General features: G+C 53.7%; 1 long non-coding RNA gene across 1 annotated transcript; it reads right to left on the reverse strand.

Moving 5' to 3' along the window:
• Positions 1–1,758: 1,758 nt before the first annotated feature.
• Positions 1,759–7,124, reverse strand: LOC128114137 (uncharacterized). The gene is made up of 4 exons (XR_008219726.1): positions 6,061–7,124; positions 5,063–5,788; positions 4,222–4,325; positions 1,759–3,118 (listed from the first exon to the last, which is right to left on the reverse strand). It is a non-coding gene; the product is annotated as an uncharacterized LOC128114137 (long non-coding RNA).
• Between the last annotated feature and the right edge of the window lie 19,392 nt (positions 7,125–26,516).

Genomic DNA, 26,516 nt, shown 5'->3' on the forward strand with positions numbered 1-26,516 from the left:
GGAAATGCTCCCTGGGGGGCATTGCTGCTTCTCTGGCCACTCTGCCCTCTTTGGTGTTCACACACACACACACACACACACACACACACACACACACACAATTACAGTGCAGACTATGACCGTCCACTGGTGCATACACGAGGTATCCACACACGCTGCTCCGGTCAGAGCTGTTCCTGAAAGCCTTTCCAGGCCCAGGGTGGGCCCTGCAGCCACAGTGTGTGGTACAACCAGAGTCAGCTCAGTAGTTTCCCTGGTGTCATTGGTCCTAGGTCTTTTTTTTTTTTTTTTTGTCTGATCTCTCTCTCCCTTTCTTCCTTAGACAGTGTCTAAAGAACTCATTATAGGTGCTGGAGAGGTGGCTCAGTGGCTAAGAGCATCACCTGCTCTTCCAGAGGTCCTGAGTTCAACTCCCAGCAACCACATGGTGGCTCACAACTATCTCTAGTGGAATCTGATGCCCTCTTCTGGCATAAAGTTGTACATGCAGATAGAGCATTCATCTACATAAATAAATAATAAAAATCTTAAAAAAAAAAACTCATTATATAGCCAAAGATGACCTTGATATTCCTGCTTCTTCTCCTGAATGCCAGGGCTACAGATGTGCATAACTACTCTGGAGTTACACAGTGCTGGGGAGCAAACCCGGGCTTCCTGTGTGCTCGTAAGTGCTCTACCAGCTGAGCTACAGCCCCACCTCACCTTGAACTCCTAATCCTCCTGCTTCACCTCCCTGGAAGTGCTGGAGTTATAGATGTGTGTCACCAATTCTTGGCTTCACTGCTCCTAATTAGTCCATGACAGATTTTGGCCCAGACTGCCCTTAAAACAGTTGCCTACCTTTGTCTGAGGTAAGGTAACGCAGACAGTGCATGCTGGAATCATCACCAAGTTTGACAGCTCTCCAGGACGGCTCCATGTCATTTCATGGAAACCAAGGCTCCAGTGTTAATTAGGCACCCAAAGGTTTCCCTGGAGGAGCAGCGTCTCCCCGGAAGACAGAGCCCCCGGGTCCTTTCCAGACCGAACTGCAGAGCTGGAGAGAGGAGTGTCATGCTTTCCCGGTCTCCTGGAGCGTGTGCCACAGTCCAGCTGGAGCACAGGGCCTGTCTCTTGGCTCCAACGAGGCCACCAAGGGCTTGAAACCTGGGATGGTTATGGGCACCCCGCCCCGCAGCATAGTTAATACTTGCAGAGCACACAAAGGTAACTTTAGGTGTGATATCAGGGGCTAGGAACCCCCCGACCTCCAGGCCTCCAGAGGCTCCCAAGGAAAACAACCGTGAAAGATGTCTGTTAACGTGACAGGCGATGGGAGATGGTGGTAACACACATCTCAGTGCACAGGGACCTGCGTGTGTGTGTGTGTGTGTGTGTGTGTGTGTGTGTGTGTGTGTCTCAGTCTCTACCCATTATTCTCCTGCTTCCACTACATGAGTGTTGGGATTACAAGGGTGCACCCCAGACCCCTCTTCAGCAGCCCCATTTAAAACAGGTTATTTTTTAAATTTACTTATTTATTTAGGCTTTTTGAGACAGGGTTTCTCTGTGTAGTCATGGCTGTCCTGGAACTCACTCTGTAGCCCAGGCTGGCCTCAAACTCACAGAGATCCACCTGTCTCTGCCTCCGAAGTGCAGGGATTAAAGGTGTGGGCCACCATTGCCCAATTTACTTAATTCCATTTTTTAACATAATTTTTTTATTGATTCTTTGGGAATTTCATATCATGCACCCCATCCCCACTCTTCCCAGTCCCTCCATATCCACCTTTCACCCTTGTAGCATTCCCCCAAAAGAAAAAAAAATTAACAAAACAAAAACTACTTCGCTCCTCCGTCTTTCCTGCCTCTCCCTCTTCATTTGTCTTAGTGACATTGGGAGCTGCCGTGTATCACGCAGTAGACCCTTTTGTTCAAACAGCTTTACTTGTAAATGTTCATTGTGTAATGAGTTGTTGGACTGGTTCAAGGCCTCTGGCTTCTGGTACACCATCGTCACTGGACCCTCACCAACCCTCTGGGATATCCTGCTATTGCCCTGAGCCTTGGAGATCCTGCAGCTACAGTCCCAAAGGACCAGACCCTTTATGTTCCACCAGGTCATAGATGTGGGCCTGGGTGATAGCTGAGTTGGTCAGGGCCAGCTCTCCCATGCCCATGCCTTTGGGGTCAGTTCAACCACGCCAGTGGTGAAGGGTGGGGCTGGGTCTCCAGCTGCAGCAGCTAGTGAGGAGCAGGGCCAGAGCTCAGCATATGGCCCTTGGATTTCAACATGCTTGGTTCACATGGTCCCTGATGGTCACGTGGCCCCAACAGTCAAATAGCCCTCGACACCAACATGGCTAAGGCCTGAGCATCTCTGTGGCCTTTGGTGGCGATGCGGGCCATGGATATCAACACAGACCCTGGCTCTGGTAGGATCATGGATACAGACATGGTCTTTAGCAGCAGCTCAGGCCTGTAAGTCACCATGGATGGCCCTTGGTGGCAGTACAGGCCACTCAGATCAGCACAGCCCTCAGGCAGCAACATGGCCCCAGGTGGTGGTCCAGTCCCCGGGCATCTGAAGGGCCTTCAGTGGCAACAGGAGCCACAGACACCAACACAGACCCCAGTCTTGGCAGTACCATGGACCCAGGCATAGCCCTCAACAGCTTGGGCTCAGACGACACCATGGCCCCAAGTGGCAGAGCAGGCCACCCAGATCTGCATGATCTCAGTGGCCACACAGCCCTCAGACACCAACACAGCCACAGATGATAGCCCAGACCCCGGGCATCTGTGTGGCCTTTGGTGGCAACATGGGCCATGGACATCACAGATACCGGTAGCTATGGGACTATGGACCAGACATGGTCCTTGGCAGCTACCTGAGTCCGGATGTCACCATGGCCCCGGGTGGCAGTGCAGGCCACCCATGGCAACCTGTGCCTCCCCCGCTTGGCTTCTCCAGTTCCATGTCTCTCCACGGCACACGAACGGCCCAGCTTCTGCTGCTCTCCCATTTCTCCACCACAGATTCGCTCTCTGTAATGGTGTCCACTCCGAGGTGCCAGACGGGCCTGTGGGTGTCTTCCACCCACCAGGGCCGAGCCGCACAGGGCTTACTTCATTCCTGTAGTTATAGGAAAGCTGTATGTAGGCATATAAAAAGCCCTGGACTGTGGCCCCCAAACTTTGAGTAGCAGGAATCCCTTAGGGAAAGGAGGGCCTGGTCTTAGATAAGATAGTCCTATCAACTTTGTCTGTGTCTGTCTTTATATGTCTTTGTGTGGATCTAGAGACGGGACACAGGGTCTTGCACAGTCTAGGCAAATTCTCTACCACTTCCAAGTCTTTATTTTTTAATGTAATTTTAATTTTTAAAAACAAGCTCTCCCTATATAGCTCTGGCTGGCCTAGAACTCACTGTGTAGACTAGTCTGACCTCCAGCTCACACAGAGAGATCTGCCTGCCTCTGCCTCCCGAGTGCTGGGAGTGCACCACCATGTTCCACTAAATCTTGTGGTTCGTTTGTTTATTTTATTTTATTTTATTTTATTTTGGAGACAGGGTCTCACGGTGTAGCTCTGGCTATTCTAGAACAGCTGTGTAGACCTGCCTCTGCTTCCTGACTGCAGAATTCCATGTCTGGCCTCTTGTCTCATTTTTTATTTTTGTTTTAAAAAAATGATTTATTTGTGCCATGCAGTGGTGGCACACACCTTTAGTCCCAGCACTCAGGAGGCAGAGGCAGTCAGATTTCTTTGAGTTTGAGGCCAGCCCGGTCTACAGAGTGAGTTCCAGGACAGCCAGGGGAACACAGAGAAACCCTGTCTTGAACTGCCCCCTCCCCCAAACCCCTCAATATATATATTGGCACACACACACACACACACACACACACACACACACACACACTGTTGTTTTGCCTGGATGTATGTCTGTGTGAAGGCATCAGATCCCCATGAACTGGAATTACAGACAGTTGTGAGCTGCCATGTGGGTGCTAGGAATTGAACCTGGGTCTTCTGGAAGAGCAGCCATTGCTTTTAACCACTGAGCCATCCCTGCAGCCCCTGCTTTGTTTTTAAAATTACTGTACTTATTCATTAGTGTGGGGCCGAGATGCATAGACCATGGCATGTGGGTGGAGGTCAAAGGACAGCCTGGAGGAATAGATTCCCTCTGTCACCATGTGGGTCCCGGAACTGAACTCAGGCCTTGACAGCAGGTACCTTGGTTTTTTGCGGCAGAATCTCACTTGGAGCTTAGGCTGGTTCAAAGGAGATCTTTTGCTCTGACTCCACAGTGCTGGGATTACAGGCCTGGGACACCACACCTGGCAGTATTTTAATTTAAAAAAAGTTATTTCTTATTTGAATGTGTATGTGTGAGTGCCTACATGCTACATGCGTGTCTGTGCAACATGTTCATGTCTGGTGCCCTTGGAGGCCTGAAGAAGGCCTCAGATTCCTTGGAATTGGAGCTATAGACAGCTTTGAGTTGCCATATGGGTGCTGGGAATTGAACTTGGGTCCTCTGCAAGAGCAGTAAGTGCTCTTAACTGCTGAGCCATCTCCCAGGCCCCTGAGTACTTTAATTTTTTAAGAAGGAGAATGTATTCCTATATTATTTATGACCTTACAACCAATTTTAAAAACTCAATGTTCACCGGGGGCTTGAGAGAAGGAAGAGGGCAGGATTCTGAAGCGAATGGTGTGGAGTGGAAGACTGCTTTTCTCCCCCACAAGCCTGTGTTCAAGACCCGACCTTGACAACCTCAGGCCAGTCCCTTATCTCTGAGCCCCTAGCCATTTGCTTTGAAGTAGAGATGGCAATGACGATCTCCAGGGTCCTGGTGACATGGCAGGCCAGAGCAAAGGTGGGCGTTTAATCTCTCACACCCATTGTTGCTCTTTCGGCTTTTACCCCCCAAATATCTGAGCTCTCTTTGAGTGACAGGTGAGTTAAGGGCCTTGAGACTATGTCTGGTTCCAGCCAAGGACTTCTGCAAGGAAGCTGGGCTGGGTAAGTCAGAGACCCTGTCGGCAGAGGCCAGGAGGGAGTGCTACTTACTTCAGTGTTAGACCCTGGGGCTCCCAGGCAGAACTGGGAAGCACAGGTCACTTGAAAAGGGGTGGGAAGAGCTGTGGGGAAATTCAGAAAGCTGGTGTAAGCTCTGTAGAAGAGGAAAGGGCCATCTGGGTTTTGCAGTTTCAGGACAGCCTGTCTTGAAACAAACAAAAAACCAAAAAAATCCCAGGACAGCAAAAAAACAACCAACCAAACAAAAAAGTACTAAGAATTAAAAAAAAAAATGCATGCACTTGGCTTACAGGAACATATATGATGATTGCGTTAGGTGAGGGTGAGGAACTGGGATAAAAGAGAAAAGAATGAACCAGTGGAGTGCCTGGAGGGAGGGGAGGGGAGGTCGAGCCGATAGACAAATTTCTGTGCACATCGCGCCCTCTGTTGGACATGAGGGCTCCCAGCAAGGTCTTGGAACTCAAGTGCAACCTTGGCACCTTGACTGCCCATAGCGGCTGTGTGGGCTGCCCCACCCCACCCCTGTTTTCCCAGTAGCCAGAGCAGGGTTGGGAGTCGGCTGGGAACAGGGCAGTCTGAGGTGACCTGGCCATCAGGACTGCCACTGCCTCTTGTTCAGAGTCGCGGAGGGTTCCACAGGTTGGCCTGATCCCCACAGTGGGCAGCTGGGCTCCGAGGGGACGGAACCTGGAGCTCAGATTCCACATCTCCACACGCAGCCCTCCATTCTGGCAGGAAACGAAACATCTGGATCTTCAAAGGAGAAAGGGAGAAAAAGGAAGAAGGCACCAGGGTGTGGATGTAACCCCGAGGATACCATGGATCCTGATACCAGACTATCAGGCCGACAGTGGACAAGTCTGTCATGCCTTAGTTTCCCTCCTTGGAACATAGGAGCACCTCATAGGGATGTTGTCAAAGTAATGCACTTCTGATGCTGCACACCTGGCAGAGTGCTATCCTAGCATGCATGAGGCCCTGGGTTAGACCCCACCACCACATAAACCCAGCACAGTGGTGAATACCTGGGATCTCAGCATTTAGGGAGTGACAGGAGATTCCGAGGTTCAAAGTCATCCTTGGCTATGCAGTGAGTTTGAAGCCAGCCTGGGCCATAGGAAATCCACTCTAAGAAAAATAAAAGATTGGGGCTGGAGAATTGGCTCAGCAGTTAAGAGCACTGGCTATTCTTCCAGAGGCCCTGGGTTCAGTTCTCAGCACCCATATGGCAGCTCACAACTGTCTGTAACTCCAGTTCCAAGGGATTCAACACCCTCACACAGACATTCATGCAGTCAAAACACCAATGAACATGAAATAAATAAAATAAAATGAATATTAGAAAAATAAAAGAAAGCCCCCTTTGAGAGGGAAGGCTATCTAGATGGGCAGTGGTGGCACATGCCTTTAATCCCCAGCTCTTGGGAGGCAGAGGTAGGCAGATCTCTGAGTTCACGGCCAGCCTGGTCTACAGAGCGACTTTCAGGACAGCCAGGGCTACACAGAGAAACCTTGAAAAACAAAATGAACAAACGGGGTAGGGGGTGGGGCCGTCAGTCTGTGAGTGTCACCGCCCTTTTGTTCCTCCAGAGGATGGGACCGTGGGTGCTGGAGAGGACAGTGGTTATAGGAGCTGTGGTCAGGAAGTCGTAGGCTGCTGGGGTTCCTGGCAAAGACTTGGGCAAAGGGTTGAGGATGGCTGGCTAGGAATGGACTCTGTCCACAGATCCAGGTGAGGCTGGGAGGTGGGTGGAATGCAGAAGGGTGAGGTCCACCCCACTCTTAGGGTGTGGTCTTGGGTTCTACAAGAAAGTAGCAAGCCAGAAGGAGTAAGCCAGTAAGCAGCATCCCTCCATGGCCCATGCATCAGCTCCTGCCTCCAGGTTCCTGACCTGCTTAAGTTCCTGCCCTGACTTCCTTCAGTGATGGACTGTGGTGTGAAAGTGTAAGCCAATAAACCTTTCTCTCCAATTTGCTTTTGGTCATGGTGTTTCATCACAGCAGTAGTAATCTTAAGTAAGATGCCTTTGGTCTAAATTCTGTCCCCTCACCTGTTACAGCCTTCTTTTCTTGTTCCCAACCACTTAGATTCTTGCAACAGAGTCTTCTTCTTCTTCTTCTTCTTCTTCTTTCTTCTTCTTCTTCTTCTTCTTCTTCTTCTTCTTCTTCTTCTTCTTCTTCTTCTTCTTCTTCTTCTTCTTCTTTCCCCGAGACAGGGTTTCTCTGTGTAGCTTTGCGCCTTTCCTCAAACTCACCTGGTAGCCCAGGCTGGCCTCGAACTCACAGAGATCACCTGGCTCTGCCTCCCGAGTGCTGGGATTAAAGGCGTGCGCCACCACCGCCCGGCAAGGCAGGATTTTAAGTGGACCCTGAAGCCTTGTTCATACTCTCAGCATCTCCTGATCTGGAATAATCTGGTTAAACCCTAGAGACACAGAAAGGGTCTGGAGGGCACAGTGATCGCCATAGCTCTTTCTTGGGGCAGCGGGCTGGGCGGGGCCAGGCTGGGTGGGATCCACAATCTAGTGAAGCCTCCTCGAGTGCTCAGAGGGAAATTGCTCAGCTTTTCACTGGGCCGGGATTGGACATCGGCTTCTTGTGCTTGCACAGCGCTGAGCCAACTCCCCAGCCCTCAGGGAACCTGAAAAATCAGTTTCCTACTGAAGAAGACTGTTGGGCTTGGCCCCAGCTGCCAAGCCTGAACTGAGTTTCATCATCTCACGTGGTAGAAGGGGAACACCATCTCCTGCAAGTTGTCCTCTGACCTCCACACGCCACACATGACTACTTAGTATTTTACTCATGCATTTGTGGTGCTTGGGATTAAACCCAGGGCCTCAAGTACTAGGCAGGCCCTGTATCACCAAACCATATCCCAGCCTCCTTTTTGCTATCTATCTATCTATCTATCTATCTATCTATCTATCTATCTTGAGACAGGGTCTCTACATAGCTCTGGCTGTCCTGTAGACCAAGCTGGCGTCAAACCCACAGAGATCTGCTTGCCTCTGCCTCCTGAGTGCTAGGGCTAAAGGTGTGCACCACCACACCTGGCATTTTTTGCTTTTCACTTTGAGACAGGGTTTTGGGTAAGTTTCCAGGCTGACCTTGAACTTATGATCTTCTTGTTTTAGCTTCCTAAGTAGTGGAATTACTACTTAGGCTACTGGCTAAAATTATGACCATTTGAATAACAATGTATTTAATTATATATATATATATATATATATATATATATATATATATATATATATATATATATATATAAAATAATGAGATAATCCTTAGGAAGACCTGCTAGCATTCTTCACTAACATTTTGGGCTGGAGACAGGTGAAGACAAGGTGAAGTCTAGCTCTGGGGGGTTGGATGTGTGTACCTGGATATTTGTGTGCACACACATGTAGGGAAGAAAATGGTGCCAGGCTGGGGAGAGTGCCAGGAGATGGCTGGATGGCTCAGTGAGCTAAGAACTTGCCCCCAACCACGAGGACCGGACCACATCAATGCTGAGTAGGTGTGGAGGTCGCTCCCACAGTTCCAGCCCTGAAAAGCAGAACCAGGGAGTCCCAGGAGCAACCTGGCTAGTTAAGCTAGCCAGATTTTTAAGCTCTGAGTTTAGTTTTGAGACCCTGCCTCAGTGAATAAGGGGGAAGCGATTGAGGAAGATTTCTCACATCAGCCTTGGGCACACACATGCACAGACAAGTGAATACGCACACACGCGTGCACACCACACACAAATAGAAAAGAAAATATCACTGAAGCTGGCGAGATGCTAGAGCTGGGGTGCTGCTCATCCTGCATATTTCCTGCCTGGGTCTGGAGGTCTCGCACTTCCCTGGACCCTGAAGTCTCCACGAGTCAGTTGGTTTTCTCTGTGATAATGAACTCTACCGTGGGCAGGTCCTCAGAGAAGCAGGGTCGGTGCGGCTTGTGCTCACAGCGGCGTGTGGAGGCTCACACAGGTGAACTCCACTTGTTCTAAACATCAAGAGCAGGGGTGAGGACGGGATCAGGAGGGAGGAAGCCCACCCTGGCCGAGCCTTTCTTGGGATGAGAGACTTTTCATGTGGCTTTCTCATCAGTTAATTCGTTCACGTCTCCGACACAGTAGATGGATTCTTAGCACCTTCACCTGACAGGTAAGAAAACAGGCCCAGGAACTCACAGAGGTTTGCTGGAGGTCACACAGCCATGGAGGAACCTGCATTTCATCTCTAGATCTGCCTGGCGGCAAGGCCGACGCTTTTGTTTCTCCAGGATGCCAGGGCATAAAAATAAGAACGTTTAAAACAATGTGAGCTCCGTTTCCTTGACAGCACGGCATCCGCAGACTTGTTTATGGTTTATTCTGCTTCCCTCAAATGATGGCTGAGTGTGAGCTCCTGCAGCCCTGCCTTTAACTCTCTCTCTCTGTCTCTCTGTCTCTGTCTCTGTCTCTCTCTCCTGAAGAGATGGCTCAGAGGCGAAGCGCGCTGGTTGCTTTTGCAGAGGACCAAAAGTGGAGTCTTACAGCATCGTCTTCTGGCCTCCACCGGCACTAGGCACAAGGTACACACACATACATGTAGGCAAAACACTGACGTACACGCAAACATGTATTTTTAAAAACACTTGTAAAATCCACACAAAACATGTCGCTTAATTATTTTCAAAATGCTTAATTATTTCCAGTCATAGTTAGTACATTTGTGGTGGTTTGTGGATGTCACTGCCGCACCGTTCCAGTGTGGACATCACGGCTGCGCCCTTCCAGGGCTCACGAGGCAGTCAGCTTCCACCCCCTCCCCAGTGCTCCACTCCCAGCAGTCCCCAGTCTCCCTTCTGTCTCTGTGGATTTCCTCTTCTGGGATTTCATGTAAAGGGAACCAGAAGGCACATGGCTTTTTGTGTCCAGATCCTCCCTCCCCCCCTCTCCCACCCCCCCTCTCCCACCCCTTTCCTTTAATTTCTCCCCCCCTCTTCTTCTTTTGTAGATGAGGCTGGACTAGGACTCACAGAGACCTGCCTCTGCCTCCCAAGTTCTGGGATTAAAGGTGTGCACCACTACACCCGGCTCCATTTTCTTAAATTTAGTTTTTATTATAACGATCCTAGTCATTATGAAATGGTATCTCACTCTGTGTGTGTGTGTGTTTAGATTTGTTTTATTTTTAGTTATGTATCTGTGTGTGGGTAAATGCACATGTGTGCAGGTGCCCTGGGAAGCCAGAAGAGGGAGTCAAGTCCTTTAGAGCTGGAGTTACCGGCAGTTGTGAGCGACCGGCAGTTGTGAGCGACCTGATGTAAGTGCTGGGAATCAGAACTCTGGTCCTTTGCAAGAAGCAGTACATACTTTTAACCACTGGGCCATTTCTCTTGCCCCTCATCATAGCTTTATTTTATATTTATTAATTTACTTATTTATTTTTGAGAAAGAGTCTCACCATTTTAGCCCTGGCTGGCCTGGAACTCAATATGTAGACTAGACAGGACTTGAACTCAAAGATCCACTTGCCTTTGCCTCCCAAGTACTAAGATTAAAGGCTTGCGTCACCATGCCCAGCCCCCTCACTGTGGTTTTAATTTGCATCTGCTGAGGACTACTCCTCCATCATCTTTGCCCTTATGCAAAGCAGGTCCCCCACTCATGCCTCAGTTTCCTCCTCTCTAAATTGGTGCTACACAGGACCGTGGGAGACTTAAATGAGTAGATCCTGGGAAGGATTTAGCATCACATCCATCGGACACACAGCAGGGCTCCCAAGACAAGTTTAATGGCCCTAGCTCTTGTGAGGTCCTGCTGGAGGCTGGCAGCGCCTGCTGGAGGCTGGTCCTGGCTCTGACCAGCGAGCGTCCAGCAGCCTAAGTTAGAGGAGCTCCTCTTTGCTCGGCGAACCGTCCTCTTCCAGGAGCACGCGGGATGCCACAGGGAGCGTCTGCATTCAGACATCGGGCTGACATTTAGGAGGGCAGTAGACCTCCCCAACCTCCCTTCCGTTTCTATCCACGCTCCTCCTCTGCCTTCCTCCCGAGAGCTCTTCAGACTACTCAGCTACTGCCGCGTAGTGGGCAGTCTTGGAAGTGCATCCTTCCCAGGCTGGGCTGCAGGAAGTCGCCTGAGGTCCCTTCCCTTCTGCCTTGCTTGGAGTGGGGACAGCCCTGAGACATAGCTTACACCCTAAGGTCGCCACGGGATCTGCAACTGCACCCTGACGGCCTCTCCCTTCCAGATTTTCCCAGGAGCACCCCCAAGATCACAAAGCCAAGCATGCTCAGTTCAGAGTCTGCTTCTCGGGATCTGGCACAAGACGAAGAGCACCCACTGTGTGTCGCACTTTGTGCAAAACGCTGAGACAGACAGAAGGACGAGTTGCCATTCCTTCTGCATCGGGCCTCGGCTGGGCTGATCCAAAGCAGCCCTAGTACCAGTAGGCTGCGTTGCCCTCACTGTGCGCAGGCGCAAGGCTGTATGTACACTTGCGGTACATGACTTTCTTTGAACCACGAAACAGCCCTTTAACAGAAAACTAAAGCCCCTCGAGGTCAATATTTTGTTGAGGGTTGCACGGCCTGGAGGTGGAGGCACCCACCAGTGCTCCTTTATAACGCCTCCTCGAGGTAGAGGGCCACACACAGATGCACCAGCCGAGGCATGCAGCAGAGGAGAGGGTTGCTCTCCCGGCCACTACGGGACTGGTAGACGGGGCTCTCACCGGTGCTGTGTCGTTGGTCTTGGCAAATTCCCGTGAATGACTGAAGAGGAAAAGCGGGCCTGGAGAGAGGGCTCAGTAGTTAAGACGGCTCGATGCCCCCCCAGTTTGGTTCCCAACCTCCGTGTCAGGACTCACAACTGCCTGTAATTTCAGCTCCAGGGGACCTAACACCCTCTTCCGGCCTCCGGGGGCACCTCCACCCCCCTGCCTCCCGAAAGAGGGGAGGGCAGGCTGCCGGATGTCAAAAAGGGCAGGCCCCTGTTAGAAGACGGCCTCGAAGGTTTCATAATGAAACCCCACCCTCACCTTGTCTGCCCCCGCCGCTGAGCTCCCCTGGGCAGACAAGGTGAGGGTGTCCCAGGCTGTCCTGGGGGCACCACCACTACCCCTTGGGGCAGAGACCCTCCACTGCATTGTCAGTCAGACTCTAGGGATCCAAAGTACCACGTCAGGCTGCATGTACGTCGGGGTGATTAGTGCACTGAACGCAGCCTGCCGGAAACTTCTAGACAGCTCTGTGCTCCCCAAGCTGAGCGACTGTGGGGAAGTTGTGTATCCTCTCTGCTTTAGGGGGACCATCTGCTGAATGGGGAACGCGATGTCACTGGCCTCAGGACTTAAGAACTGGCCTCAGGACTTGAGAACTAGGTGAGACACTATTCAGAGCAGACAGAATGGCTAAAGTCTCGTTTGGTTGAAAGACTTAAGTTCAAGTCCCAGGACCTACATGATGGAAGAGAGAACTAACTTCCAAAATGTAATGATGTTAAACAAAAAAAGAAAAAGAAGGTTCCTGTCGCCCTCTGTCCCAGCCCTCCCTTCCTGGCTGCATCTGTCCCACACAGGGCCCCTTGTGTTTCCTGACTCGAGCCTTGTGCAACAGGACCCTAGAGGGACCGAAGGGGGGGTGGTCTCAGTGAAACCACCCCGGACAGTAAATGAGGACACTGTGCACCAGCCTGTGGGCTCTGTGGAGGCGGGGTGGTGCTGGCCTGATGCCCTACACCTGTGCGGACCGCAGCTCCAGGCTTCCTGCCGTGTGTGACCTTGGCAGGTCCGTCCCCTGGTCCTGGTGACTTTTATGGGCTCTCAGTAAACAAATGGTGCCTTATTTGATCCTCAGCTCACCTGGTGCTTGGAGTCCTGGTGGAGGCAGAGTCCTGGTGGAGGAGGCAGCTGTGAGGAGCCAGGAGCTGGTGTGGGAGGCTGGGGCAGAGGCCTTCTCTGAGGAGCGTGGCTGGGGGCATTTCCTGTTTTGGGCAGGTGCTGTTGTTTGAGAAGCCAGGGCCACGTGCAGGGTGAGGCCCGGAACAAGGGCCACACCTACTGGAAGCCTGTTCCAACCCTGAGCCTCTTGGGTCGGGTGACAGGGCTTAGGTGTCAGGCACCTGGGGCCAGGGCTTCAAGGGCCCTTCTGAAAAGAAGCAGGAAGCTTTGACAAGGGGTTGGGGACCTCCCCTCAGACGGGGGGTGGGGTGGGGTGGGGGTGTCTGTTCTGAGGCTAATCTGCTCTCCCCACCCAGCCCCTGGCTCTAGATTATTTTAAAGTGTTTCTGAGACAGTTTAGTATTCCTCAGATATTTCCGAGTTTTATCTATAGTAAGGCCTCATCTGAAAGGGGAAAAAAGATCACCTTAACTACAGGAGCTTGTGACAGGGGGGAGCTCACCTCCCGTTTCCCCCAGCATTTGCTCTCGGGGTCGAGGTTCTTCCTTTTCCATTTCGGGCCATAAGAGGGGCTCTGAAATGGGTAGTTCCACTGTGTGATGGGTTGGCTTTGCCCAAGATGGTCTCCTCTCGCCCAGCCTGTGGAGGGGCCGAGGGAGAGGTGACTTCTGTGGGCAGCTTGGGACATGCCCCTTGTGACTAGCTCAGGTGCAGTATTGAAGCTGACTCGGGTGACGGCACCTCCCACTCCTCTAGCTCTGTTTCTTCTGTATATACACAGACAGACAGACAGACACACACACACACACACACACACACACACACACACACACACACACACACACACACACACACACCTAGGGCGGGGTGCATTCCTGGATGGGATGTCTTTCTCCATCACCCTCCACCTTTTTTTTTTCTTTTTGGTATGAGTGCTCTGTCTGCATGTATGCCTGCCTGCCTGCCTGCCTGCCAGAAGAGGGCATCGGATCCCATTACAGATGGCTGTGAGCCACCGTGTGGTTGCTGGGAATTGAACTCAGGACCTCTGGAAGAGCAGTCAGTGCTCTTAACCTCTGAGCCATCTCTCCAGCCTTTTTTTTTTTTTTTTTTTAAGACAAGTCTGTCACTGAACCTGGAACTTGCCAGACTGGCCAGCAAGCCCCTCGATCCTCTATCTGTCTCCTCTGTGCTAGGACTACAGGCTCTGCTGATTTTTAATAGTTTTTTTAGATGTGTGTGTGTGTGTGTGTGTGTGTGTGTGTGTGTGTGTGTGTGTACAGGTGTCATGGAGACCAGAAGAGGGTATCACATCCTCTAGAGCTGGAGTTACAGGAAGTTATGAGCACCTGACATGGGTGCTGGGAACTGAACTTCGGTCCTCTGTGTTCCTAACAACTGAGCCATCTCCCCAGGCCCTGGGCCTGGTTTTTCTGTCAGTGCTAAGGATCTGAATTCAGCTCTTCAGGCTGCTGAGCCTTCTCCCCACCCCCATCTGCGCTCCTTCACACAGCCGAGACCTTTCTGTTCATGTGCATCCTGCAAGTGGGCCTGGCTATGTTCCAAACATCTGTCATTATCTTTTTCGTTTGTTTCTTTGTTTGTTTGAGACAGAATTTCCCTGTGTAGTTTTGGTGCCTCTCTTGGATCTTGCTCTGTAGACCAGGCTGGCCTCGAACTCACAGAGATCCTCCTGTCTCTGCCTCCGGAGTGCTGGGATTAAAGGCGTGCGCCACCGCCGCCGCCGCCGCCGCCGCCGCCGCCACCACCACCACCCCCTGGCCCTATTATTATCTTTTATACTTTGGTAAATGCCACTGTTACATATCCACCCCACCCTATAGCTTCAAGTTGCTGCCTGTACCCCAGGACGGGTACCCCATTTTCCTCACCCATACCCCACCTGGATAAGCTGCTTCTGAATGCCCCAGCAATGAAAATCACAATGAAATTGTTGGATTACGGGACCCTTGGGTACTTAGTCTAAGGAGGACTGACACAGGGCCAGAGTGGTAGCCCAGCCTCCCCTGCCTCCCGCAGCCCTATGTCCCCAGTCGCCACCAAAGCCGAGCTTCACTCAGTTGTCTTACCAGAGGTAAAGTGGTGTTTGGTGGCTTTCAGGAGTCAGCAATCCCCCCCCCCCCGCCCCCCCTTCTTCTTTTAGCTGAGTCTCACTCTGTAGTCTAGGCTGGCCCAGAATTTGCTATGTAGTCCAGGCTGGCCTCAAACCCATGACAATTCTCCTGCCTTAGCTAAGTGTTGGGATCGTACACGTGAGCGATGCCGCTGGCTGGCATTCCTCCCGGGGTTTATTATTAGCTTTGGAGTCTTGTCTCCTTTATTCGCCGTCTGTCCCTCGTCTTCACTTTTGGGACAGGATCTCTGTCCTCTTGTTACTCTGCAGAGCCTCCTTAGTCGTCCAGTCTAGACATTCCCCTGGATTCATTTCGACCCTTCGAGCGTCCACCATCATTCCGTCGTCTTCAGGCCTTTGAAATCTGACTCCTCTCCCTCCCACAGCCTCCGCAGGAGTGGACTGCTCCTGCTCCGAGAGGCCCTTCTCACTGTCTCTGCCCTTTTGCTAAATGCCAGGTGTGAGGGACAAGGTACAGCCTGCACCAGGAACCTGCTCTTGACGTGGACCCAGGCCCAGGGGAGGGACAGGGCGGGGTGGCATGACAGTGCTTGGTGTCCTGGCTCTTTGCTTGGGGGGTCCCTTGCCTAGCAAGGTCAGACTGCCTCCTACATACTCATGTTAGGCTGGACCATTATGTCAGCTTTGGGGTCTACAACTTGATGAAGACTCTGTTTCTAGCTGCAAAAGCTCCAAGTGGGTCTTTACTATGGGTAGAGCTCATTTGTTTTGACCAGGGCTCAGCTAGGCCATATAGCAGGATTTGCTGGCCAGGGTGGGATTCCCCAGGGAGGAGTCTTCTGTATCAAACACCAGAGTTCCCCAGGCCTTGATAAGGACTTAGTGGGAACCCGGGGTGGAAATGGGGCCTGAGTTCTCCCCCGTCATGTCTGGAGCTGTGGCTTCTAGGCCTTTGTCCTCCTAGGCTTCAGGAGGCTTTGCCCGGTCCTCTGTTTCTGAACGGGACAGACTGCCTGGCAGATGCCACGAGAGATGGTGTGTTCAGCAGACCACCCCCTCTTCACTCCGAGTGACCTTGAGGGAGTCTCTTCTCTCTGGGACCTCACCGCCTCTTCCGAACACTGGTCTTGGCCTGGAGGGATCTGCAAGGCCCTCTGGAAGCCTCTGGAAAGATGCCAGGATAGTAGTAGAGGGTCTTCACCCTGCCACACCACACAAGGATGGAAGTGACTAGGACCAGGGCTTCCAGGGTCCCTATTCCAGGCTCTCTGTGGTCTCTCAGAAGAGCAAACTTTCCTCACATCCCCCTGTGGTTAGCTTTGACTCGCTAGGCATGAACACTTTCCACCCAGGACCTCCCCATTTTTCCCACTTGTAATTGACACTGGATGTGTGTCAGGGTGTGGCCCGGGGAGCGCCAGCCACCAAGTCACCTCACCCAGTCACCCGGCTCCAAAGCAGCAGAGCAGAGATCTGAACTCACACAGCTCCTGCTTGCTGGCGTCCTCATGATCTCTTCCCCTTTGGGGACCCCCAGCATCGTTTGGATAGGCCTTCTCCACAACGTCTCTAACCCAAACCACAAGCCGGCACCGACCCTCCACTTTGCTTGCCCACCCAGCCCCTTCCCTGTCCTGCTGGTCCCTACAGAACTTCCGTTTCCCTCCATCTTTCTGCAGCGTTCCCAGAGTCCCTGGGGTGTGAGCAGTGGCTGCTGCTACGCAGAGGCAGCAGTGATGGTCCGCTGCGGGCCCTACCCTGCAGTGTGCTGACCTCTGAGGCAGCCCGTACCTGAGCAGGGCATCCTCTAGGGCCCAGAAGCCTGGAGGACGGGGCCTTGGCCGCTGGCCCGGCACATGCCTGTCATGGCCAGCCTGAAGGCGATGTGTCTGCCCGGCTGGAAACGTCTACGTTATCAGAAAGGAGTGAAGGGGCTGGGACTCTCTTAGTTCCTGGGACGTGCAGAGACTCATGCTCTGGAGTGTCTGCACGTGCCTCTGTGTGTGTGTCTGTCTGCACGTGCGGCTGTGTGGTGCAGGTCATTGTGATCCTGTCCCAGAGGAGGGGTGGGAGGCCTGCAGCCCCTCCGCTACTCAGTTCCTCATTCTAGCACTGGATGGGGTTCTCCTGCACACGGCCTCAGCCACTTCTCATGCTGGACCTGCTTCCTCTGCTGGAGGATGATACAGGCTGGCTCCCTGTGTGGGGGTCCCAGGTGGGGATGTTCTGGGGACGCCTGGCCAAGCCAGCCTGAGACCTTAGGCCAGGTTGTACCCCGGCAATAGACACAGATAATAATGGGGGAAGCAAGAGCCTTTTTTCTTCAGTTGTGGAGCCTTTGGGGAGCTGGGGAGCACCCTCATCGAAGTCCCTGCCCTGCTCTGTCCTGTTTCATCTCCTGGGTGTTACATTCCACAGTGGAAAGCGATCCTTGCCAGGATTACAGACAGGGCTGCCCTGGGCTGCCCTGGGAATGCAGGGGCCAGCCTTTCTCACATGGCTTTCCTCGGGCCAAAGGCATGGCCAGGGGTGATACTGGTGTACCCCAGCCTGAGAGAGCATCAGGACATCTGGGGTGGGGGCTGGACAGTCTGTCACCCTTTTTCCATGGGTTTGGAACTTTGGAGAGGGAGGGACTGCATGCTGGTGTCCCTAATGGGCTCTTTCAGGGGATGGCTGGGGCTAAGCCGTTGGATCTCTGCATGCCTGGCCTCCTCTGCCCCTTCACTTCTGCTCTGCCCCCCTCCCTCAGGCTGAGGCCCCCATCCACACTAAGCCAAGGATTTCCGCAGGCTGAGCCAACCGCCTGACCCTAATTATGGCGCCTTCATCCTGTTGGGGTTAAGCTCCTTGTGGCCTTCCCTCCCCCGCTCCAGAGGCTAGGCCTAAGGTCAGAGACTAAGGAAGCTCAAGCCTGCCATGGTACCTCTAGAAAGGGCTGGCTGGTGTCCCCCTGGGGCCCCTGGAGAGGAGGAGACCCCTTATCCTATGGGTCTGGGCCAACAGGTTAAATGGTTCTCTGGAGAGGCCTAGCCTAGGGACAGGGAGATGCTCTGGGGGCACTGTCATCTGAAGAACAGTGCTCTGAGGACAGCTGTACTGAAAATCATCGAGAAAGATTCGGAACGCTAACCCTGCCTCAGCCCTACCTGTGTTGACCTTCATTTCTCTATCAGTCAGGACTGGGCAAGCAGGGCTGGTCAGAAGCCCTGCGCACGGTGGCCACAGCCAGCCAGCTTGAGAATCATCCTGTGGCACAGAGAGAGGCCCAGGGAACGGCAGACTCGTAATGCAGGTCACCCCACGAGCTGGGACTTGACGTTTGTAAGGCTGGGGAAGGTCACTTCCTCTAGCCCTCCTCTGTCTCCTGAGACTTCTTGTCTGGTGCCCTGTTTGTTGGGGGTCGACTCATTTCATACTACGTGACTCTCTCTGTGCCCCGCATTCCCCCTTTGTGATACCAATGAGTCGGTAAGAAGAAGTGAGCATGGGGGAGGTTAACTAGTTCTGCTTCTTGTCTGGGATGGGGACTATAACAGCAAGGGCAGTAGTGCAGAAGCTTCCAGACCATGCCCCTATGGGAAGGAGCTGGGGTTTGGAGGCAGGGAGAGAGGGTGGCCGCTCTGCGGAGGCTCCTGGCTGACTTGACTTGCCAGAGGGCCCTGCAGTTATAGGAATGACCACTAGGTGTCAGCCTCAGCTCATACTTGAAGTGTGGCTGTGCGGCAAGAGGCTCATGGTTGGAGCTCTCCCTCTAGGGAGCTGATGGGTTGAGAGCAGTGGTGTAGTCTGCTGGGCCGGGCAGGCAGTTGCTGCAGGAAGATGTCTGCAGTGACTCACGTTCCCAGGACCCAGATGACCTGGCTCAGAGCCTCGGTTTCACTCCAGGTTATGATGTTGAACAGTTTGCAGTGTCCCTGGATAAACACAGGTTTGTTATGCGGCACCTGCTGCACGGCAAGACTCTTACAGGATGACCCCTCACCCCCGTGTGCCAGATCCTGTACACACAGGAGGTCAGCCAGTATCCACGACACTGCTGGGCAATAGGTAGGGTGGTTAGTCCCACATCACAAGTGAGAAAACCAAGGCTCGTACCTGCCACCCGCTTATAAGAGGACTGAGTCCTCTCTGGAGCCACATTCTTTCCCCCACAAGAGGTGGATTTCTGGAATTTTCTAGGAGGCCAAGCTGAGGCAGGCTTCCTGCAAGGTTGGGAGTGACAGATATGGTAGGTGACATCCCTTATAGCTATGCTCTTGGAATACCCATAATGAGCCCAGCAAATGGAAGAGGGGGGTTGTGCTTCTTGGAGTGGGTTTGGGGGTGCCAGGTGTCATACACCGGCAGGCTGTAGACACAGGGCCTGTGGGAGACTCTCCTGCCCAGGCTCTCCTTTGAGTAATGTCTCCACCTCAGGGTCATTTCAGTTTCTTCACCTTTCACTTCCACAGGTGGACTTTGTTCCTCTGGACTCTGTCCCTGACACTCGCTCCTTTCCAGGCCATATATGACGATGGACTAGACAAGCCACCCCCACATCACCTCACCTGAAGTTTAGACCAATGATGTCTCAAGGCGTTTTTGAGTTTGTGTCCTAGCAATTAAAAAAAAAAAGTTTCATGCACACTTGAAACAAGTTTTTCGTTTGATTTTTGAGACAGGTTTCCTCTGTGTAGCCCTGGTTGTCCTGGAACTTGCTCTGTAGACCAGGCTAGCCTCAAACTGAGAGATTTGCCTGCCTCTGACTCCTGAGTGCTGGGATGAAAGGTGTGTGCCACCATGCCCAGTAACTTAAGTAATTTTACATTGCTTTTTTTGGTAATACACTTATGCTAAATTAAAATAGAGACGAGATGCAGTATTAGAAAACACATAGGTGTTCTAGCACTTCCTTCCAGCATGCCTGTACCATGCATACATACACCCTCTACTGGAAACCTAAATGTGGCAGAATCTGGGAGGCAGAGGCAGTTCGGCCCCCACTGGGGATGGCTGTCTTGCCCACCTTTTGAGAAACCTCAGGTGCCACAGGTGGGAAGTGTGAGCAGAATTGCGTCTTGGGGTGGGGGGGTGGGAGTGAGGGGTGGGAGTGAGCTGGGACAGAGATGATCTGGACAAGGGCTGGCTTTTCGTTTACATTCCGAATGCTGGACATGTGATCTCCTTTCTGTTGTAGTAGGTGATACAGAACCAGGACACTGTCTCCTACACCAAATCAGAGTTCATGTACTTCAGACAGTCCTATTCACTTTCAATGGTAAGCATACCCCTTCCCCACACATTGGGAGTACCCTCCAGACTACATACGTGAAGGACCAGGACAGAGACCAGCTCTGATGGAGTCTAGGATTACCATCCCCGAGTCTCATTTCCTTCCTGGGTACGAGGTCCCTGAGTCCCTACTGCCTGGGCAAGTCCTTCTGCAAGAGCCAGCCCTTGGGGATTTCTAAAAGGGATTGCAGGAAAGAAGGGGCAGAAGGTCACATGTGAGGTACATATGCCCCGCCCCCCCCTTGGACCCACTTCCTCGGGACAAGACTCTTTCCCCCAACCCTGGACAAAATGGCTTGTGAAGGATTTGTCTGCCATCAAGCGTGGCTGCCAGGGTGGTGGCCACGATGACTGGCCCAGTTGTGGGTGTCTTTGTGCGTTGTGACTGGGTGTCTGTGTCTGGAGTCACTAAGCGCTTGTTCTGTGGGGGTAAGGGGTGTGGGGGTGGGGGCACAGCCTGTAGCAGGGAGGTACGTGAGGCTGGGCACGAACAGCCTCACCCACCAGCTCTACTCTTGCCAGGTACGACCAGCTGCTTCGGACCAATGCCTACCGCCTCCTCCCTTCCCTGGGCACGGCCAGGCCGGGGGGCAAATGACTTGGCGGGCACCTCCCTCGCTTGGACCCACTGTGGGCAGAGCCAGCTCACCTGGGGCGCAGGCAGGGTTCCTTGCTGGCGGGGTGCTTTGCCAACCGCCCCCTTTCCTCGGACTCCCAGTGGGTAGGATGGGGAGGGGGCACTGGCCAAGAGACAGGCCCCTCTTCTGTCCCAGTCTGTAGATGGGTCGAACTGGGCACAGGATGCTTGATGGATAGAGAGGACAGTTCTCTGTTGAGGGCCCAGGAAATGATTTCCATGCAAATGAGATGCAAACTCCTTAATGAGTTTGCAATTAGGAGTCCAAGCCTGCCAGGCCCGGGCAATGCCTTTGGGTTTTATGAATGGGCCCGGGCCGGGAGGGGGAGGCGGCGCGCCGGTCCGCCCCCACAGCTCCCTGTCTCCGCGCCCGCGACATGCCGCGCCGCACGTTGCTGCCTCTCGGCCCGCCGCAACTTGGCCGCCCGCCAGCGGGTCAGCTGCTCCGGACGGCGCGGGAGGCTGTCGGCCAGAGTCCCCGCCACGCTGCCTGCCGGCGTCGCGTTGGGGCCGAGGACACGCCCCCGGGGGCCCGGTTGGGGCGCTGTCCTCCGGCGCCCCTTTCCCCGTTATGGGAATGGCTTCTTGCAGTTGGACCAGCAAAGTTAGCCTTTGGGATGGGAGAGCACTGGCTCCTGACTTGCAGGGCTGTGCCCGTGTGACCTTGGGAGGGTGCAAGCCAAGGTGACCAGAGAGGGACCGGTTCCCATCTTAGAGTCCCTGCATCTCCCTGGCTTCCTTTGGGTCTCTCCTGCCTTACCCTCCAAGGTGATTTCTCCCTCCACCCCAGGGCACCTGCTTTTCTGTGTGTACCAAGTTGCCCCAGTCTGCTCTGGGTCTGGCTCTGATCTGGGACTGAAGAGAGAGGCCTCTTAAGTGGGTGCACGTGCAGAGGTCAGCCAAGGCCCCCAAAAGAGACTCAGCGGATTGCCAGTATAGAGCCCTCTTTCCCCAAAGCTCCCTCCCCTCCCCCGCTGCTTTCTGAGTACATTAACTAATTACCTCCAATGAAAGCGCCTAGCTCTCGGCTCCTCCTGGGCTTCAACCCCGCCCCTGGGAGTCTTCCCAGGCGGGCTGGGCATGGAAGGGGACCTGGCCACTTAGGTGGGGGATCAGTGAATCGGTTAAGTGAGGCGGGGAGGATACCACAAAGGAAGCCCAGGGGGTCATGCGCTTCCTGGGGAGTGGTACAGGCAGCCTGGCCCTCTGGCTTTGTCAGGCTGTGGACTGGAAGTCTGGCCTGGGCCTCGGGCCCTAATGGGCCTGTGAAGGTCCTTAGCAGAGGCTGCCTCCGGAGGTGAGACCTGGGTGAAGGGTCTGAGGACCAAGAAGCAACTGTTAGGGCATTATCCAGAAGCCGCCGGTCCTTGGGGACACTCAGGCACTCAGGGTCAGCCGATTCCAAATGTCCCTCCTCTCTCTAACCTTGTTCCCTCCACCCCTTCTAAGTTCTCTTCTGCCCCACCCCTCAGTGGCCTCAGCACTAGCCCAGCCCAGTCCATCCCAGGCCCCGCCCTGACCCCACGTGTGGTACGTGAGGAGAAGTATACCTGGCATTGGAGGTAGGACGGTGGCTTGTGACCCAAGTCTCACCTCTGGACAAGCTGGCCTGTCTTGGTCAGGCAAGCTCATGCCAGGCTGTGACTCAGGGCCTAATTCTACCTTGAGTCCTGCCATAGCAGGGGTCTGGGCCCGGATCTCTTGCCTGTTTGTGAAGTGGGGGTGAGGTGGCTACTGCCAGCGGCAGGCTTCTGTCTTGGGGTGCCCTCTCTTTAAGCTCCTAGGTTCAGGGTATCAGTCATGGCCTTCCAGCATGTTGCCCTGGTAGGAGGAAGGCCTCTGGCAGGCACAAGGGTTTCAGGGACAGAGGGCAAGTGACCTAGCTATTCAGGGCAGGAAGTGCCATTTCTGGGGTGTCAGAAGCCCTGTTTGCCAGCTTGCTTACCCCCTAGGCCCAAGTAAAGCTGGTCACGACCGTCTCACTTCTAGGGATGCATCCTAATGTATGCCTGGGTGGCTGATAGGGGAGCTTAAAAGTTTTCACTTCTTTCTCTGCCCGGTGTCCCCTTCCCCAGACTTCCCCAAGTACGTCTGCAGGACTTTGTTGTTCCCTGCACTTTGCACTGGCCAGCAGAGGGCGCTGCCCAAGGACCGAGGCCACTAGGGACACGGGCGAGAATCCTTGTGTTCGGCTAGTGAGCCCAGTCTCTTTCTCTCCTCTCTCTCTGTGTGTGTGTGTGTGTGTGTGTGTGTGTGTGTGTGTGTGTGTGTGAGAGGAGAGAGAGAGAGAGAGAGAGAGAGAGAGAGAGAGAGAGAGAGAGAGAGAGAGAGAGAGAGAGAGAGAGAGAGAGAGAGGAGAGAGAGATGAATGGATCCTGGGAAGTTTGCCTTTCTTTCTGGGGATCTAGACTTAACCTGTCAGAACAGGGTTGTAAGTTAGACCACAGGATGAACCCAGGTGGCTTTGGGCAGGAAGAGCAAGTTGAGGGGAGCCATCGTCTCCTCTCCCTGCATCTTGAATGAGAAAGGTGCCCTGGAGGTGGCCAGCAGCTTTCCTTCCCTGACCTTGGAAGAAGGGTTGGGAGGGGCTGCATAGAATAGCTGTGTCCCACCCTGTGGGAGGGCCTGCTGTGGACATCTGGGCCACATCTGGAATCCTGGCAAGAGAGAGCTCATGGGTTATAGGATTCTGCTCTTGGTGGTCCCTCACCATTACGTTCCCGGGGAGCCCTTTGTAGACAGGTACACACCTGCTACGAGGGTACTTAGTTGTGACACCAGAACACCACTGAGTTCTTGCCTGACTCAGTCGCCCTGACACCGCTGGGCAGCAGCCGCCGCCACTAGACCTTTCGGTGACTCTGCTTTTGGGGGGAGGGTGATGCTGGCCTTTTCCACGTGGAAATGCTGGTACCTACGTCCTGGGGTCCGTTCTGCCTCCAGGTGGGGAGGAGGGAGGAGGGGAGAGAGGCCGAAGCACCTTTCAGACACTCTGCCTCATGGTAGGCCGAGTGGGGAAGGGGTTACAGTTGGGTCGATTCACACAAAAGCTTGACAATGTGGTTGGGACAGAAAGCGAGGGAGGGGACAGCAGGGGCCGTTCTTTCCTGAGTCTGGGGGTCTGGGTTCTGGGAGGGGAACAACACCGGGTGTTGGCGGGTGTGGGGGGGTGCTCTGGATCCTCACCCTTCCAGGAATCCCGGGAAGAGAGCAGGAGGATGGCCAGAATGGTCTTGCAGAAAGGAGTTGGCGGGGGAGGGGACCCGGGCCAAGCACGGAGCCCACCCGGACTGTCCCCCTGGTCGCCCCGCTCGGGGGGCCCGGCCCCTCTTCCCAGCCCCTTCCCCGCTGGCGCGGCGGGCCCCTCCCCCCAGGCCGAGCACCGCCTCCCCCTCCCCTCCTCCCCCTCCCACCCCGCGCTGCAGCTGCTGCCGACGGCCCATTCTGCACGTAGCGAATGGAGGAGCCGCACAAGGGAAGCCTCGAGTGCGCGCGCGCGGGAGCCCGGGGCCGCGCGGGCGGGGGAGCGGAGGAGTGCGCGCGTGCGCGGCGTCCGCGTCCCGGAGCGCGCGCGCGCGCCAAGCTCCGGAGCGCGCGATTTGTCCGCGCGCGGCTGCGGGGCTGGTGATGCTCGGCGGCAGCCACCGGCCCCTCTTCCAGGGTCCCTCCGCACAGGCGACTTCCTTTCCAGCCAGCGCCACCTCTACCCAGGCCCCTTAAATCTCCCACCTCAATTGCACTATCCCTGGCGCATAGTAGACCCCTCTTGGGGGTGCTGGGATGCATCGATTGGCTCGCCTTCCTTGTCCACGGGGTCACTGCCCTATAGTACACCGGGTTCTGGGCTGGGAGCTGACACAGGCCTGAACCCGCTGGTCCCTGTCATAAGAGATCACCACTATTCCTCCAGGAGCGCTCATCTTGGAGGCCGTCGGACTTCCCACTTCTGGTTGCCTGCACCTAAGGCAGGCCCCATGAAGCCCCTGTAAGGACCTGGGGAGGCAAAACACAGAGGGCTTTGACCTCTCTTTCCTCCGGATAGGACCTCCCAAGGGAGTGCCTCCTCCGGTCATTTCCTCCCCCTGTACGTCACCTGCACAGCTCCAACTCCCTTAGGTGTCCAGGATCTGGCTGGGCTCTGCCCACACTGCTGGCAAGGGTGTGTTAGGGTGAGCATAGAGTCTGTTCTGGAAGAGAAGGGAGGCTGTAACACGCAGTACTCTGAGTCCCAGGGGCACCCTCCCCACTTCCTTAATCCCTGATCTCTGAACCTGACAGGTAAATAATCTAGTTTGTCCCTTCCCAACATGGCCCGGGTTGGCATCTTGCTCCCTCCCTCCTTCACATGCCACTTTTGTGAGGGCTTGCCTAGCTGTGGGCACTTGGCAAGGCAGGTTGGGGGGGGTGGGGGCGGCTTGAATAATAATACTGGCTGCTTCCGGCCTTCTCCAGGGTGGCAGTAGGGGTGAGTTTGGAAGGCATGTGGGAGTGAAGACGGCTGAGGGCCCTTTGACTGTGCCTAAGTTATTAGACCTCTCTAAACCTCTGTTTCAGGGGCCATCAGACACAGGTAAATCTCACTCTTTTTCTCACTATTTTCATTGGCTAGGAACATTTCCCTCAACTCTTATTTCCATAGGCAGAGTGAATTCAAAATGCCAGCGCTTGGCAAGACTGTGGAATTTTGAGGTGGGTTTTCAGAAAAGCTGTAGAGCCTAGTTACTTGGCATGTTTATGTCATCATGCAAGAATGAACCATTCCATACTAGTTTCCAGACATTAATATCTGAAACCTTAAAAAGAGAGTTTGGGAACAGAAGTGGGTATTACTGCACTTCCCGGCTTTCTTAATCAGAGGCTTTGGAACATGTGAGTCTTTGTGATCCTGGCTGTGGTCGTGTGTCCAGAATTTCCCGGTGGTAACGGTGAAAGTCAAAGCTTCATGCTGAAGACACATTTCATGTTTTCATCTTTTTTGGGGGGACCAGGGTAGGGAGTTATTTTTGTTCTTTGGAGACAAGGTCCCAGGCTGGCCTCCAACTGGCATTCTTTGCCTCAGCCTCCCAGGGGCTGGTTTTTATTTCCACTATTGTTCTATCTACTTTTAAAAGCAATCTGGCCAGGTGGCGGTGGCGCATGCCTTTAATCCCAGCACTCGGGAGGCAGAGCCAGGCTGATCTCTGAGAGTTCGAGGCCAGCCTGGTCTACAGAGCAAGATCTAGGATAGGCACCAAAACTACACAGAGAAACCCTGTCTTGAAAAACAAAACAAAACAAAACAAAAAAATCTGTTGGGCTAGAGAGATGGCTCAGAAGTTAAGAGCACTGGCTGCTCTTCCAAAGTACCCAGGTTCAATTCCCAGCACCCACATAGCAGCTCAGAGCTGTCTGTAACCAATTCTAGGGGATCTGACACTCTAATACAGACGCACATGCAGGCAAAACACCACCTCATTAAAAATAAATAAATTAAAAAAATAATCTGTTGACTGCTTTATCAACTCTGTCACCCTGTCAGCTGCCAGTTGTACAGCCTTCATTTTGGGGCCTCAGGCAGACCCCCCCCCCCCATCTACCCCATCCTTCTCGGCTTGTTTCAATTTGTCTGTG

Source organism: Peromyscus californicus, unplaced genomic scaffold (assembly GCF_007827085.1).
Source record: "Peromyscus californicus insignis strain IS unplaced genomic scaffold, ASM782708v3 Scaffold_19__1_contigs__length_69161282, whole genome shotgun sequence".
Taxonomy (NCBI): Eukaryota; Metazoa; Chordata; class Mammalia; order Rodentia; family Cricetidae; genus Peromyscus; species Peromyscus californicus.